Genomic DNA, 18,836 nt, shown 5'->3' with positions numbered 1-18,836 from the left:
AAGTAAAACCAAATTTAAAAAAATACAAGAAATTAAACCAAAAGTAAAATGCCGTGTCATAATTTAAAACAAGAGGTATTGACGTGCTCTAAAACTACTGTATTGTTGTTTATATTTTATAAACACTACACTTGACAGCTTGAGTCTTTCAATAAAAAAGTAACTGTCCATTGCACGAATATTTGCAACAGGGACAATTTTAGGGTTAAGAAAGTCAACTAATAACACTTCGACGCTGTCTGTCTTTATAAACACTACACTTGGAAGTTGGAGGAGGTATTGTGGCCCCGGCACCAAATTTACTACCGGGGCCACTCCACTGTGCAGTCCATATTTAGGTGTATCAGATATTAAACAACGGTGACAGTTGATGCCCAATTTTTTAATTATATTGTGGCCTCGGTACCAAATTGTGTACCGGGGCCACCACACTACGCAGTCCAGATACTTGTTTGGTGGAATTCAGACCAGTTGAGGGTTTTATTATTATATTGTGTGGACCACTCTATCTATACCACACTACAACTCTATACCACTCTATTTCATACTTTAATTCTATTTCATACTTTAATTCTATTTCATACTTTAATTCTATTTCATACTTTAATTCTATTTCATACTTTAATTCTATGACTAATTACCATAAAGAGGAACAAAATAAACCAATTTTACCAAAAGTATAAAATGACTTAGACTTACAAACACTACACTTGAAAGATCGTGCCTTTAAATGAAAAAGTCAGTCTTCATTGCACGACTATGTGCAACAGGGACAGTTTTTTGGGTTTACAAAGTCAAACAATAACACTTTGACCCTGTCTGTCTGGGATCTCAATGACGAATTGTCTGTACCATGTTTGGAGGAGGTATTGTGGCCCCGGTATCAAATTGGGTACCGGGGCCACCCCACTATGCAGTCCAGATACTTGTTTGGTGGAATTCTGACACGTGGAGGGTTTTTTAATTATATTGTGGCCTCGGTACCAAATTGTGTACCGGGGCCACCACACTACGCAGTCAAGATAGATAGATGCGTATTGCGTATCATAGATAAAGTACATTCAGTGGTGTGGGGCAAATTGAAAAATATTCAAAATGCACTGACATTATCAAAAACAAGAGGTTGTCACACGCTAAAACTCCAACATGTATATGATGGAGAGGATGGAGGAGCAGCCGTATGTGTAGTGTAATGCAGATCTGTTGAAGGTTTTTTATATATTTTATTGTGGTGCCCAGTGCCCACTCCTCTACGCAGTCCAGGTACATTTATTGGTGCGAATCATAAAAGTTCAGGGTTTTTAATATATTGTGGTGACCCACTCCTCTACGCAGTCCAGGTACAATTATTGGTGCGAATCATAAAAGTTCGGGGTTTTTAATATATTGTGGTGACCCACTCCTCTACGCAGTCCAGGTACATTTATTGGTGCGAATCATAAAAGTTCAGGGTTTTTAATATATATTGTGGTGACCCACTCCTCTACGCAGTCCAGGTACATTTATTGGTGCGAATCATAAAAGTTCAGGGTTTTTAAGATATTGTGGTGACCCACTCCTCTACGCAGTCCAGGTACATTTATTGGTGCGAATCATAAAAGTTCAGGGTTTTTAATATATATTGTGGTGACCCACTCCTCTACGCAGTCCAGGTACATTTATTGGTGCGAATCATAAAAGTTCAGGGTTTTTAATATATTGTGGTGACCCACTCCTCTACGCAGTCCAGGTACAATTATTGGTGCGATTCATAAAAGTTCGGGGTTTTTAAGATATTGTGGTGACCCACTCCTCTACGCAGTCCAGGTACATTTATTGGTGCGATTCATAAAAGTTCAGGGTTTTTAAGATATTGTGGTGACCCACTCCTCTACGCAGTCCAGGTACATTTATTGGTGCGATTCATAAAAGTTCGGGGTTTTTAAGATATTGTGGTGACCCACTCCTCTACGCAGTCCAGGTACATTTATTGGTGCGAATCATAAAAGTTCAGGGTTTTTAATATATTGTGGTGACCCACTCCTCTACGCAGTCCAGGTACAATTATTGGTGCGAATCATAAAAGTTCAGGGTTTTTAATATATTGTGGTGACCCACTCCTCTACGCAGTCCAGGTACAATTATTGGTGCGATTCATAAAAGTTCGGGGTTTTTAAGATATTGTGGTGACCCACTCCTCTACGCAGTCCAGGTACATTTATTGGTGCGATTCATAAAAGTTCAGGGTTTTTAAGATATTGTGGTGACCCACTCCTCTACGCAGTCCAGGTACATTTATTGGTGCGAATCATAAAAGTTCAGGGTTTTTAATATATTGTGGTGACCCACTCCTCTACGCAGTCCAGGTACATTTATTGGTGCGAATCATAAAAGTTCAGGGTTTTTAATATATATTGTGGTGACCCACTCCTCTACGCAGTCCAGGTACATTTATTGGTGCGAATCATAAAAGTTCAGGGTTTTTAATATATTGTGGTGACCCACTCCTCTACGCAGTCCAGGTACAATTATTGGTGCGATTCATAAAAGTTCGGGGTTTTTAAGATATTGTGGTGACCCACTCCTCTACGCAGTCCAGGTACATTTATTGGTGCGAATCATAAAAGTTCAGGGTTTTTAAGATATTGTGGTGACCCACTCCTCTACGCAGTCCAGGTACATTTATTGGTGCGATTCATAAAAGTTCAGGGTTTTTAAGATATTGTGGTGACCCACTCCTCTACGCAGTCCAGGTACATTTATTGGTGCGATTCATAAAAGTTCGGGGTTTTTAAGATATTGTGGTGACCCACTCCTCTACGCAGTCCAGGTACATTTATTGGTGCGAATCATAAAAGTTCAGGGTTTTTAATATATATTGTGGTGACCCACTCCTCTACGCAGTCCAGGTACATTTATTAGTGCGAATCATAAAAGTTCAGGGTTTTTAATATATATTGTGGTGACCCACTCCTCTACGCAGTCCAGAAAGATACCTTGTTGCAACGTTTTGGACTAATAACTATATTATGAGGTGTTCAGAATACACTGTAAATTAGTGGAAATGCTTGTTATTGAATGTTATTGAGGTTAATAATAGCCTAGGAGTGAAAATAAGCCCAAAAACTTGATTTTTAAACTTTTTATGTTTTTTTCAAAAAAAATCCGAATCCAAAACTTTAAATCCGAACCGAGACCTTTCGTCAAGTGTTTTGCGAGACAAATCCGAACCTCAAAAATAACGAAAATCCGGATCCAAAACACAAAACACGAGACCTCAAAAGTCGCCGGTGCACATCCCTAGTATCTTCACATCCACTCCTTGTTGACTACGGACGTGCATATAACCGATGCACGAGAATTTTTTAAAAAAACACACATTACGTTCCATTTGGTTTAATAATGGATCAGGCCCTATGCCTTTGATGGAGCAACTGCACAATGCCTGACTGTATTCTATTAAAAAGCCTTTATTTAGTATTTAAAAAAAATTTACTTTTTGATAATTGTTTATAGCTTAAAGTAGTCAGTAGACAAGATACATTCATACTTTATTAAGGTAAAGTGCTGAATCTTAAAGACCTGATAGGGGTAAAAACAACCTTGGTACACTAGTATCTGCCAGATAAGCTCTGGGAACTATGAGGGAAAATATATCAAATGGTTCTCCAATCAAAGTGAAGCGCAGGGTAAATATGAGAGATTTAACCTTCAGGTTTATTCCTCTGAGGGAATATGTACATGTAAATGTGAGCACAATAATTGCACTGTTATGTGGTTATGTTGAGTTAAAACTTAAGATATGTGCAACTCAGCATAGTGTGTTACAATGGGACCGTGTCAAGATATGCTTAAAGCGCATCAAGAAGGATACTTGATATGTCTGAATACCTGATATGCCAGTCACCCCCCCCCTCGCATTAGCGTATATTACAATAAATGGTGATGATGATGATGATGATTGGCGGCAACCAGCCCAAGGCTGTGAGCGCTGTTGCTTAGGCCATATTTGGCAGGAGGAGTCATGCTGTTTTTAATTTATTTATTGTTTTAACAATGCAAAACTCGATGCTGAAGGACATCAACATCAGCTTGGATCCTTGCACCAGCCTGATAGGCATATATGTGCATCATTAGAAGAACATGTCCTTACTGTACTTGACCTACACTTGCCAGCTCCTTCCCTCCCCTTCTGACTCTCTAAGGCAAGGAGTCATAAATTTAAGATGCGATAGATTATACATATGGGTGTATGCAAACACATCTTTGGCGCACATGCGCAAATTGGAAATGTGTCTTTTATATTAAAAGAAAAATGCATCCAACTGTTGATGAGGCCCTCTATGGGGTAAGCAACAGCCATGATTAAGAACTAGCAGGCAGCTGCAAGTTCTTAATCTTTATACATTGCCCACATTATGCATTATACCCATGCAGCCCTGAACTTGTGAGGGGCATCAGCAGATTTTTATAAAATCAGTTATTTCTCTCAATACGCTATTCTGTAAAGGCTAGTACATAGGAAACCCCACTTCTTCCCATGCCACCATTTCTACCTGTGTAGCTAGGACAGGACTCTGTCATCTTCATCACTTGAGGCGAGTTGTGTTCAGTAGAGTGTGCGATATTTTGCACACCTTTTTTTATTCACCCTCTCATCACCATAGACTTCTATTACCCAGCAGTAATCACTTACCATGCTTTTAATTCAACTGTAAAATAAATAATAATCTTCTGACAATTTCAGCATTTTGAAGAGTAAAACAGTGATTTGCAAGACAGTCATGAAAATCTTCAAAAAATAATCTTACTGGTTTCAGGTATTCTAGATTGTTTGAAAACTGGAGAAATGAGTGAGATTTAAAATTAATTTCAATGAACAATGCATTCCAATGGGTGTAGAAAACAGATAGAAATGCATTGCCAATCGCAAGCGGTCGGTATGTAAACATTGCTTGTGATTGCCTTAGCTTAAAATTTATTTCTATGAGCAATGCAGTTTAAAAGGGATATTTGTGCACTTTGAAAATGCATTATCCATTCAAATGAAAGAGAGAAACACAGCTCTGCAGAGTAAACTTACATTTTAAAAATATGTTTTTTTAAAGATTGCATTGTTTGGAAAATTAATTGACAATTTATTTGTGATGTTTTTATGTAATTGTAACTTCTGAACTATATTGATAGATGTCTCCTCTCATTTAAAAAAATGTAACCTAATATTTATCAGGCACATAGTCTGGCATATCATTGTTCATAGCCTGTAGGGCAGAGCAATGGCCTTTATCACTCTAGGCCCACCCATCATTACACATACGAGGGGGTACCCGAAAGTAACCAGAATCATGTTCTAGAAGGCGGGGAACGTGTAGTATGGGCTTCCGCTGCTAGGTGAATGTTTGCAGAACACTTCTGAGCCAGGATGTCTGCCGACATTGCAGGAGGAAAGTAGCGTTTGGCTCCAGTGATTTTTTTTGTCAACGAGTTATTCAATATTTTGCCTATTTTTTGTGATGGCTGATTCACACGAACAACGTGCTGCTGTAAAATTTTGTTTTCTTTTTGGAAAAAATGCAGCAGAAATGGTTGTTGTGCTACAAACAGCATACAAGGAAGCTGTCATGAGTAAAACACAAGTTTCCGAATGGCTCTCCAGTTTCAAAAGAGGTGAAATGTCAATTGACCACCTGAACAGGGGTAAATGTTATGAAAATTCGTCAAGCCATTATGGAAGATCGCCGTCGGACCATCGATGAACTTGTGGAGTGGACTGGGATTTCATGGAGTTCCTGTCAGCGAATTTTAAACGAGGACTTGGGCATGAAATGAGTTGCAGCAAAATTCGTGCTCCGAGTGTTTGCCGTTAACCAGAGAGACTAACGCAGCTGCCCACACAGCGATGTGTCTTAAGCAATTTTTAGCCTAAAACAACATGATACCTTTGCTTCACCCACCGTAGTCACCCGATCTTGCCACCTGCGACCTTTTTTTTATTTCTTCGAATGAAAAAAGACCGTAAAGGGAAACGTTTTGCTGATATTGAAGAGGTGAATCAAAAAAATGTTTTGAGCAATGGAAAAACAATTTGGACAAATGCATTGATTCAAATGGAGAGTACTTTGCAGGTGACTAAAGTTTTAAAATGTACAAATAAATACACTATTTTTTTATAAATTGATTCTGGTTTCTTTTGGGTACCCCCTCGTATAGGGCCTGATTCACATTGGAATGCAAGCTGTAGTTTAATACTTGGAGTGTAGTTCAGACCGTATTCAAATCCAAGCGAATATCAAGATCCGCTTTAATCTGAATCTGGGTGTAAGTACGCTCGGCCTACATAAACCAAAATGTTCTTAATGCTTACTGAACATACAATACATTTTTATGGTCTATCTTACTTGCACACACATGTCATGTACTGTGTTAACTAGTGGCCCACATACAAGTATTTTCCAAGAAAAGGACCATTGGCGTAAGGTCCATATAGGAGAATGAACAGAGCTATTTCACGCAAGATACGGCATGTAAACGGACTTATGTTCGACCATGTAACAGGCCCATAGTTTGCAATGGTAGCAGTTGTGCCATGCAAAACCATGCGACTTTCTGTAAAATAGGTGCACAGCCCAAAAATATAGCTTAGTGACAACAGCAGCGAATGCATAGAACTCTGCACTTTCAGTTTATAAATGTCACCTAGTTCCTTTTTTATGGATGTGAGAAACATTTTACATCATTTTACTTTTTTAATTATACATGACATTAAATAGCTAAAGCAAGGTGGATTTATTCATATTTCGCTCCATATAATTCTGGGTTTTGATACTGTTACTTCATAGTATTTATCATTGAATATATACATAGAAATACATACATATATATTTGCATTTATTGCTCTTTTTCATGCACTATGTTATTGGTTTGCATGATGATATGGTATCCTGAAAATTGTTATAAATTTGCATGTTATTAATATGTTAATATTCAAGATACAGACATAAAAAAGAAACCAAGTTGATTGTGCTGTAGAACAAATAACCGGACTGTCAACTTATTTTCTAAGTTCATTTGAAATTACACAGCAATTGTATATACACAACATTGCATTCTTTTACATGCATCACCTTAATTTCTTTCTCTTTATCATTTCATAATGTAGATACCCAAGAAATATGCAAAATCCTCTGTGTCACCTTCATGCAAATCAGAAAGTATGAGCTATCCCTTGAACCGAAACAAAGTGATTGGATTGATTGATCCAATCTTCACTCTGAGCCACATTTGCTCCTCTTGTTTCAGCTGCGCACTCTTATTATTAGAATGTGAGCTCTTTAATGAGCAAGGCCCTCCATACCCTATGTTTTCATGTCTGCATTTATGTTGTCTACCTTGTATGGCCCTGTTTTATGTATGTACTGTATTCCCTACTGTGCAGCGCTGCGGAGCACTGTGGCAGCTTACAAATCTACAATAATAATAATAATAATAATAATATTAGGATGATGGTCAGCCTTGTGCTGTGTCACTTCTATTTGTGAGTGCACATGTATATGTGTTTCTTAAATACAATCTAACCCTTTCATGCAAATATGTGTGTGTTTGTTGGTTTTTGAAGGGTTTATGGGGCTAAAGGGATCATAAGGGGGGCATCCAAGAGACCCAGAAAATATACTGCAGCATCATGTGCTTTACAGGGCCGCTAGAAGGAATTTCAAGCCCTGGTACAGCCTCTGCTTGGGTCCCCTTCCATAACTGCCAAAGGTGGTGTTGCCACACTTGGCTGGTGGCTCCTCCCAATACATGGCCCCCAGACAGGCCCATGCCACGGTACTTTGTTCCCGCTCCCACCCCCATCTCGGTGCCCCTGATTCTATATTACAACATTTTGCTTGCAAAACTAATTGGGGCTGGACCTGAATCAATTGCAAATGCCAATAACCAAAGGTTGTCAGTGGCAAAATGGTTCCTGTGTGAGGGGCAAGTGATAAAAATGACTGCCCAGTACATACATGTATGACTGTCATCCGACACAGGTTAGGATTGTTTGGGCGTTTATATACAGCCGCTCATATACGTAAATTTAACAATAAAATCAATGATAAGAACAAATGGCTGAAGAAGAAAATTAGTGTTCTGCATGAATAAATACTTGCGATGAAGTGCAGGATACAGCTTCAGGGCTTAAGTCCATCAACTTCCTATTGTAACAAATAACTTAAAAGCTACTCAGTTTGCCATTAGCTCAAACAGCAGAAAACAATATATTGAAAAATCATTTTGTTATAATTTAGGCTTAATTTTTTTTTCCCTTTCAAATGTCAGTGAAAACAAACACTGAGATTCAATTTAGCACCATAATGTTACGTTGAGATTGAAAGTATAGACCATCACAGCTGTAGAAAAGAGAGGTAAGTTGTATATCTTCTGCTATTATTACAGCCCTACATTTCATTTTTAAATATATTCATTCTTAATTGCTCAATTGGAATGGTTACAATATCTTTTATATGTATGCAAACATACTGTAGCACTGGTTGTCTTTTCTTGCCTCTGGCCTCTGTCAAGGAGGCTTGCTAACTATGTCCCGTGAGAGAATAGGCATGCCATGGCTGTGTCTCCAGAACGGTATACTGGGATTCCCTTCAGTGACAAATACTACACGCTCCATATCCACTGCAGCTCATTTTACTCACATTGCCCTTAATTCAAAAGAAGTAAGATACAAGTCAAAGGACTAGCTCTAGAATAAAATGGAACTAAGGGACATTATTATCAGTGCAAAGATAATAACAATATAAATAGTTAGAGACTGTCCGTATTTTTTTTAAGTAACGCTGAAGAGGTAAGTAAAAAAAAAAAATAAGAACAAGAAAAAGCATAAAAGTTAAAATATATTAACAGCTATTTAGAGCATCTAAAGTTCTGTAATTGTTTCACATTTCATACAATTAAGTGCAGTATTCAGTTTATTAAATAATAATACAGTCCTTCATGGTTATTCATTATTATTCATATAACTATAACATTTTATACATATGTTCTTTTTTTACGGAATTAAATAAAACATGTATATTATATCATATTAATTGCATTCATTTTTGCTTTATTTGTAATAAATATTAATTAGAAACATATGGACAAGAAACTGTGCACAGATCATTTTACTTTTCTATAGTATGTATTTACTTAATAGTGCATAGCATAGGGAGATGTCTATGGACATAGCTGTATGCCACCTTCTACCCCTGTGCCTTAACTCTGTCATATTATCAGTTCTTTCCTGAACTGTACACACAACCAGTGATATCATACCATCCCTTAATGATTTCATATATAGCCCTTGCCACTAGGCCATTTCCCCAGTCTATTGTACCATGAAAGGATTATATCACCTTAATAACATTTACAAAGAAAGTCTGGGGAAAAATGTATGGGTTATGGGGAAGAGAAAGCAAACAATGGTTACTTTACTGAATGATAAGCTATGCAAGCCTACTTACAAACATAATCATAGAATCTAGGTAACATGGCATCACAAAAATATACATTCATTCCTGAGTATATATGTAACACCCCCTTATATGTTTGTTCCTGAATGACCCAGAACAAGACAGAGAAGAGTTTGTGATACCGCTGTAAGTCGCATTAAGTGCTTGGGAGGGGCAGCCAAGCCAAGGGCTGCCAGCCTGACTTGTCAGTGAGCTGAGTGTTAGGAGCATTGATTGAGTGGAGTGTGTGTTTAAACCAGTGTCGGACTGGGGCATGAAGGGTCCACTGGGGGACTGCAATGCTAGGGACCCACCAGAGGGGTTGTGGCCAGCCATCAAAGAGGGGAGACCAGACACTAGAGGGGGAGTGGTCAGCCCAGGAAGGACAGCTAGCACCATAGTGTAGTATATAAACAATGCAGTGTGTATATAAAGAATACACAGTGTTGACCTGCCCCTTAGCTTGGGCAGAACAGTCACCAGAAACCGGGATTGTCTCACTAGACTGAGAACATTTGACAGACTGTCCTACCTGTTCTTGTCACTTTCACCACCTGTGACTGCTGGTTTCTTTAGTTGTGGCTTGTCTGGATCCTGGAATGTTGGGGACCCTATTTTGAAAAAAAAAAATGTGTACATTTAGAAAGTTTCAACCAGCCCCGGAGTTAAATCAATAGGACCCACAATTAATACATAGGCCTCCAGCCCCCAACATTAAAGTAATAGTATTCCCATTTAATAAATAAACCTATTTCCCTCCCTCCAGACAGCCCCAGCAATAAATTAATAGCATTTAAGTTTAATAAATATACCTATTTCCCACAAATGTCACTGCCATTAAATAATTCATATTCACATAAATAGACCTAATGCTCCTCAAACTCAGCTCCGCATTCAATTAATAGCGGCCAAACCACCCCATCTTAAATTAGTATTCCCCACTATAAAATTAAATTGCCCCACCATCACCCCACAAACAAAATAGCACCCATTAGTTAACCACGACCTACCACACACACATTACATTACCACAAGCCCGCTGTGCCATCACACACACATTACTGTGCCCCTTCATCATCATGCTGTGCCTCCTTATGATCACACTGCGCCCTCCATGCTGCTTTTGCTCTCCCCCTTCACCGGGCACCCCTTCATCACCCTGTGCCATGCTGCTTTGGTCCTACTTCACATTCTGCCATGCTGCTTTGGCCCCCCTTCACACTCTGCCATGCTACTTTGGCCCCCCTTCACTCTTTGCCATGCTGCTTTGGCCCCCTTGCTTACGTTCTTGACTTACCTTTTCTATTGGCTTCTTTTTTTCTTCTCTTCTCTTCTTCTGTCTTCTTGCCGACTCCTCTTTGCACCGCTCTTCACTGAACGTTGGGCGTGATGACGTCATGCCCGACATTCAGTGCGAACGGAGCAGAGAGGAGTTGGGCAGCGCCGCGGTCACTTGAGTATTTTTGTTTGTTTTCAAGTTACCCCCTCCCCCCAACAACGAAGAGGACAGCGATCAGGTGTAAACATTATCCACCCATGAGCACTGTAAGAGGCATTGTACAGAAGCTAATGGGATGTGATACCCTGGAGTGATGTGAGAGCAGGGCAAGGGAAGTGACCCTAAATGCATTAAAAAAAATAAGGAAAAATATTTTTCAAAATGGGCACATACCCCAACAATTCAATAAACAGCTCCAGCACTAGACAGCCTGGATTGCTCATCACTATCATAACCATTAATAATCACTGGCGCTCGGTATATCCCATATTATATATGGTACTAGCTGCATGGCAATATAAATGCCCATATATGTATACAAAACAAAAACACATTTGCTGTCAGCACTTATAATTAACACTGTATATATGCCTGTATCTAGCAATAGGAGGTATTAGTTCATATTTTGATCAAAACATTTAAGCCTGCAACCCAGCATAAAGGGAACCTCATTGTATGTAGGTCCTATAATGACTTATATGCTTTAAGCACTATTAAATTGCAGTTGAAATCAGATGCACTCACCTCCCAAGTACAGGGGCTTGCATCTAGCTAGGGTTGGCTTGTGAGCCAGACCCAAAAGAGCCTTAAATAGTCCTGATAGACAGTTGTTAAGACAACATAATAACATAGCATAATGTTTATTGATTTACAAATCAGGGGCCGGCTTCATTTGGTTTAGGACTAGCAGCAAATAAATGGCTCACTTCACTTACCAATGAGACCCAGTAAACTAGCTATACAGCCATATAGATGCCCATGTAAATATGCACTGCCAAGTGCACTAATTGCAGCACTGAATGATGCTCATGCAGTCCCATCATATTGAAGGGACATTATGCTTATTCATTTGACCAGAGAGTTCCCCACTTCACGACCAAGCAAATTTTAAGCTTTGGGGTGCATCCACTTCATCGCGGGAAAAATGACTTATTATTTACCTAAGTGAATTTTGTGCTGCAGGGCGTACTTTTGGTATTGTATGGAAAAAGTATATTTTTACTTTCAACCAAATAGATGCAACATTAAGGAAAACATACACCTTCTCAAGATGTTGCTGAACAGTTAGTGCAAGTTCATTATTTTACATACACATGTTAGCAATAAGGTCGCCTTACTATAGAGATAAATGTGTTAAGTTGAGTAGCCACTACATGGGCAAAAGACAAATGGTTAATGAGTAGTCTGCTTTGTAGTCTGTATTTCTCAACATTTTTTGTTTTACAGAAAGATCTATTTAAAATGTTATTTTTGGGGCTACAAATATTAGTTACAAATGTTTCATCACTAACAGGGTCACAAGATTTTGCTAGGATTCAAAAATCCATCAAAGACCATTGGGAAATTCTGGTTACAGAAGAAACACGACCAGATTGTTTTAAGAGACCTCCAATTGGGTGATGTTTATAAAAACAGTGTTTGGTGTTATAGCCTGGGGACAAGGCGTTTTCAAACTTACCATAAATATACATTGTGTGACTAATAACTATTTTCTTTTGGGACTTTCAGGTTACACTTCTTCACCATACTTGACAATATTTTCACCTGGAAAATCATTGCAAAATAGGCCACATGTCCAGTCCACTAAAAATACTCCAGTTGTAGATGAGATTACACCAATTTTCCAACATGTCACACCACTTTTGGTCACGGGAAACTAGAATTGGCGTCGGTTATTCCGATGTTGTTCTATTTCATTAAGTAGGGCTTCACTTTGTGGTTCTAATTCTTATCCATTGTACTACCTGTCTTCCCCCCACTGACAGCTTGTTGGTGGGTGTTGTGTCTGTTGCCACGGTGAATAAAGTCTGCAACCCAATTATATGTATTATACATATATGCCTGCTCATATACTGTATATATAATATAAGAGAGAGAGAATTGAATTTCAATTGATTGAATTGTGTTGGTAGTCATTGGCATGCCCCTTACAACTATATTTGTTGTCTAGATCTCCTGCTGCATTAGGACAACAAGAGACATTTTTAACAGAAACATTAGAACCAATGGATAGGCAAGTTATACACAAATAATTATGATGCAGCAAATGAGTACTCATGAAGTTGAATTTTTACCAAATATATCAATTTACATGACATCTCCATAAATTACATCTTGAATCTTAATATTTCAAATGCAAATATATATTTTTTTATTTTTGAAAGAGTTATCTCTCGGTGAACTGTTGACTGGCTTCAATGAAGTGTCTCACAACTGTCAGTTTCCAAGCTATCTTAACAGCTCTCCCTCATTAGGGTTTGAAGGAAAAAAAACCACCTGAAGTAATTATGAAGAGACCACTGATTTAACTTTTTTTCGCAGAACAATTTAGAAGGATTTAATAGATTCAGACAAGCCAGCCAGAGGCAATATATTTTTCCAGCTTTTGAAAACTACTTTACTGTTATTTCATTTCTGAAAAAAATTTGCTAAACCTTAAGTGGTTCGTTCTAAGAAATATATATTTTTAAAATAACTTGAGCACCAATGTCTTCTAAAATAACTACTAAAATACAGTGTTGGCAAAATTACAGATTTACTAGAACAAACTGGTTGTAAGTAAATAATAAATATGTAACACCCCCAGACACTCTTTCACCTCTGACTTCAGGCACAGTGCCTCCACCCGAGTCTTCTCTGCAGCTTGTGGTATGTGAAAGAAGTTCACTTCCACCTGTGGACGACTTGAGAGACCTTTTGTACCCAAGAGTAAGCTACCCTTATAGGGAACCACAGACTGATATAATGTTTCTTTAAAACCACTTTGGTGTATTTATACTGCATACATGTGGTACTATAAGTACTACCTTGCCAATCAGAAGGTATAAAAAACCTGGTGTTTTTGATTAAACCATTTAATATACCAGCCTCAAACTGTCCTATCGTTAATGTGGTGCTTTGAAGCACTAAAACACAGGCGAAAAATATGCTCATTCAGCCTCCCCTTAACTTACCTTCCGATCCCTTCTCTTCTTTTTTCTGAGTCCTCGCTCCGTGCTGCGCTCCTCCATGCTCGTATCGAATGTCGGCGTGGAAGAGGGGACCAGGGAGGGAGCCGGATCGCCACATGACCTGACCACCTGACCTTAAAGGTCAGGTGACAGCAAACGGTACGTTTTTTTTAAACAGGATTTTTTATTTTCGTCCTGCCTAGGGCCCTCTTTCTTGCTGGGCCCCCGGGCTCCTGCCCATCGAGCCCAGTTTGAAAGACGGCCCTGCGGCTGTTTGAAGCCACGGTCCAACGCAATTTATTCGTAAATCTACTCGTTAATCTCTAATAAACAACTTCACTTATTAAGCAGGAGCACATTTAACTGTCAGTGCTGAGAGATCATAATGATGATATGCTACAACTGTCTCCTTCATCAGACCTCCTCACATGACATTCACCAAGATCAGGAATCTCCCTCTTTTCCCTTTCAGAGTCTCTCTACCACAGTTCATAACTTCTCCTTTCCTGTGCTCTTCTCCTTTCGTTCTGCTCCTCACTAACAAACACCTCGTTCTCTACTCTTAGCCCATGCGGCACTGCCTTGCCAATATCACTGCAGTCGTAATGTTACTGCTCCCTTACTGCACAGGGTCACAAGGCAGGGTCCTAGTGCCGGGATTACAAATATAGATATATATATATATATATATATATATATATATATATATATATAAAATGGAGGGTTTTAGTCTACAAATTCAAAATTAAATTTGACAGTGGAAGGATTGTTGATGCCACATGCGGTGTTTGAGTATCTCCATTTCACACACAACAGTGTCTGGAGGTTACAGAGAATGGTGCAAAAAACAAAGATCATCCAGTGATAGCCAGTTCTGTGCCTTGTTAATCAGAGAGATCAGAGGACGATTGCCATACAGGTTCAAGCTGACAGGATGGTGACAGTACAACAAATGATTGTGTGTTAAATAATTGGTATGCAGAAGATCACTTCTAACACACATCACATTGAACCTTGTAGTGGAGAAGCTAAAGTAGCAGAAGACCACACGGGGTTCTTCTTCTGTCAGCTATGAACAGGCTACAGTGGGCACAGGCTCATTAGAACCTCTCATCACATGGAACTGTGGAATAATTATTGCACAAGATTGAAATGTGGGCCACTGGATTTTTGTTTTGTTTTTTCATTGTTCTATTTACTTAAGCATAAAACAATTTACTTTTTAGAGAAATTAATATATTATAATAAGAAGAAAGAAGGGAGAGGAAATTAAGAGGATTACACTATTAATTTAAGTATTATACCTTGTATTCTTTTATTAACTTCTTTGGGAACACTAATAGCATTCGGATATACTTCTTTATAATTTATTATTATTGTATTCTTTTGAAATTTGTGTGTGATTTCTATAAGAAATTTGAACAGCAATTGAGTTTATCACTGTGATCATTTATAAACTTCCATTTTTTTAAATTCACCAAAGCTGGATATTGGAAGATTGAACAAACATCACCTGGTCTGATGAATCTCAAAATTTGTAGAAGGTAGGGTCAGATTTTGATGAATACAACATTACTCCATGGATCTATCTATGCCTTGGGTCAATGGTGTAGGTTGGTGGTGTAATGGTGTGAGGATCGTTTTCTTGGCACATATTAGTATCAATATCAATTGAGCATTTTTTAAGTGCCACAGCCTACATGTATTTTTGATGGCCATGTGTCTACCCACCTTCTGATGACTACTTCCAGCAGGATAACGCGCCATGTCACAAATCACACATTGTCTCAAGCTGGTTCTGCGAACACGACAATGAGTTCACTGTATTCCAATGCCTCCACAGTCACCAGATCTTAATCCTATAGTGCAGCTTTAGGATGTGGTGGGAGAAGAGCTTAAGTATGAATGTGCAACCAAAAAATCTGTGTCAACTGCGTGATGTTATCATGTCAAAATGGAACAGAATCTCTAAGGAATGTTTCTAGCACTTTGTAGAATCTGTACTACAAAGTCAGGCTATTCTGAAGGTAAAGGGAGATCCAATACTAGAAAGGTGAACCTAAAAAAGTGGCCACCCACTGTTTGCCTTTCTTAACAAATTGTATGCCCTTTGAAACTAAACTAGGTTAGACTGATTAATTAGTTTACAAAAATCTCTGTATGTTGCTTAAATATATAGTAGCATCCACACATATCTGCAACTATGGAACCCAATTTAATTTTAGAGATGGTTTTACCTCTAGGTAGTCCCTGCACCACAGAGTTTTAATGTGTAACTGAAGGCCAGAAAGGTGGTAAATCTTATAGGTTGAGTGACCTCACATTTTCTCATTTTCTCAAACACAGTCCCTCCATCCGAGTCGTGTTTTCTCTTTGGGGTTACAGATCTTGGCAATGAGAAAACCCTGCCAAACTCCGTATAAATGACAGGTGACGACTCACATACAAACACCCCAGGAAAGGGGGAAAGGTCATGTAGCACATTTATTAAATGGCCATGTAGCTTAAAGTTCCATAATCTAATAAAGGATAAAAGGCAAAACACTTTGTTTCTGACCAGGATGAAGTGAATGAGATCAATGTAACCATGAAATGTAAATTACATGTAATGACACAAGATTAATGATAAGGATAAACATAAGGATAGTAACCCCTTGAAAAAGTATAAACATATGTGTGTGTAAAACATGAGGGGAAAAGTAGTCCCGGCAACAGTGGACAGTTCAAAGGCAGATCTCTAGCTCAGGTGACCTGCAGTACTACTAGTTAGCCCAGTGTGTGGTGCTATGCAGGTTACTCTCACTTTCCATGGACACTGACCAGTTCTGGAAACCTTTAGTAGCACCAGCACCTGGAACAATTGAAATGGAACAGGATATTCAACACTCCCTCTTGATCTGGACTCTCTTTGGACCTCTGGACTGGACCTGGTGTCTCCCTTACAGATCTTTTAGCAGGACTGTCAGCTTTCTCCATAAGTTTGGCATCTCTTTCAGTCAAACATGCAGCCTTCTCTGTAAGACTTGCAGCTCCATCTAAGGGATTGGTAGGCTTCTTAATGTCTCTAGTATCTTTGTAATGGTGTTTCCCTTTCTGTATTTGGCACCCACAATACTCACTCTCACAGTGCCTTCTCTTTTTTTACAGGTTCAGGGGACTCAGCTGTAATGTTCTCCTTCTCTCATCTGCTCTGCTTAGTATCGCAGCATTCCCATCAATGGCTGGGCCTACCTTCTCTATGGCTGCATTCCCATGCTTCTCCTCTTCTTCCTCCTCAGTGATACCAATCTCCTTGCATTTGCCAGGGTCTGACCTAACTTACTCCTTTATCATTCCTCAGACATGCAATTGCAAGCGGCCAAGGCTGCATTAGACAGTTCCCCTCTGCTGGTCACTTATCTCCCGGAATTCAGCCTCTTTAAACAGGTAAGTGCTGAGTCCAGGGTTTACATTTAAATTAATATATAATGTTTCTTTATTTTTATACCATTTTTCTGTTTTGTTTTTATTGTACTTTTAAATGTATCTGCTGTCATATATCCATGAAAGATAGACATGACTAGGAACTGCTCAGTGAAAGATTAATTGCATCATAAAACTTGTGCAACCCTTAATTTATCCCTATGATTGTAAGATACAAGAAATCCTACAACAACCAATGGAATATATAGTAATGAAAGCAAAGATGTGACTGATCTTATCTTTGACAAACATCTATCATTGTATGCAGTTCTTATAAAGTGATTGAAAACATTTAAAATGGGGTTTTCTGTTTGTTAAGCAATAATTTAACTACAGATAGGAATTCTACAGTGATGGACAGATTAATCTTGTATTTGTAAAAAAAAAACTAAAAAAAAAAAACTCCAAACAGTGGCTGAAAATAACAACAAATCTGAGGCTTTTTTAAACCTTTAGGTATATTTTTAATTTTCATCCTCTATCTACCAAGGAATGGAAAGAGAAATTTGCCCTGTCACTGAAGAAAAGAGATTACTCCTCATTAGCAGAGCATGAAAAAAGTCAGAATGAAGGTGCCTATGGGTTATGCTGGCTCTGATTTAGAGACTGACAACTGGAGATGATGAAGAATAACATTAACACAAAAGAAAGCCTGCGGGCAAATTGAGCAAAGACCTCGCAGTTAGGGTGAAGGTGACAGCCCCATTGTTCACTTATCACCTTCCACTGGCCATCTTCCCGCACTGTGTTTGACATCTGATTTCCCCAGAGTATTTTGCACCCTATCCAAAATGCACACACAGGTAATTTAATCCAGGAACATGTGAACACGGAAAACATATAGGTATTTATATGCATAGAAGATGAAGAAACTCTACACTGAATGCTCAGAATAATTTCTTCTTTGTACAGTGAGATTATTTATGTGCCATATTATTACTAAAGTCTGTGATTTATTTTAATTCCTGAACTTCATCATTTGAGAAAATTAATGTACTGTAAACATTTATCTTTCTTTCCAAATCTAACTTGTAAGAGCTACCGAAATTAATACATATATATTCAATTTAGATGTATACAGAAATGAAAATTTGATCCATTCTATAAGAAAGTAAATTGTATGTTTGTAGGGGAAGCTCCCACCAGGGTCCATCAGCCCCCCAGGGCAATGTGCTCTCATGCTGTAACTTGGTCCAGTTATACGGTGCAATACCATGCACTCAGTGCAATCTTGCAAGAGTTATTCTTATTTTTATTCTTACTTTTATTCCTGTGGATTCACAATTTTTACAATTGATTCTGTCTATGGGGTGTTAAATAAGAAGAGTCAGCAATACATTACAATTGTATATGTTCTTCATGTTCTTAGCATGTACTGTCCACCTGTTTTTATCCATACATAGTGGCACAATCTGCATGTGATGATATGGTTACTCATGTTTGCCTATTTTATATGTG

Source organism: Mixophyes fleayi, chromosome 1 (assembly GCF_038048845.1).
Source record: "Mixophyes fleayi isolate aMixFle1 chromosome 1, aMixFle1.hap1, whole genome shotgun sequence".
NCBI lineage: Eukaryota > Metazoa > Chordata > Amphibia > Anura > Limnodynastidae > Mixophyes > Mixophyes fleayi.
This window is presented reverse-complemented; position numbering follows the sequence as displayed.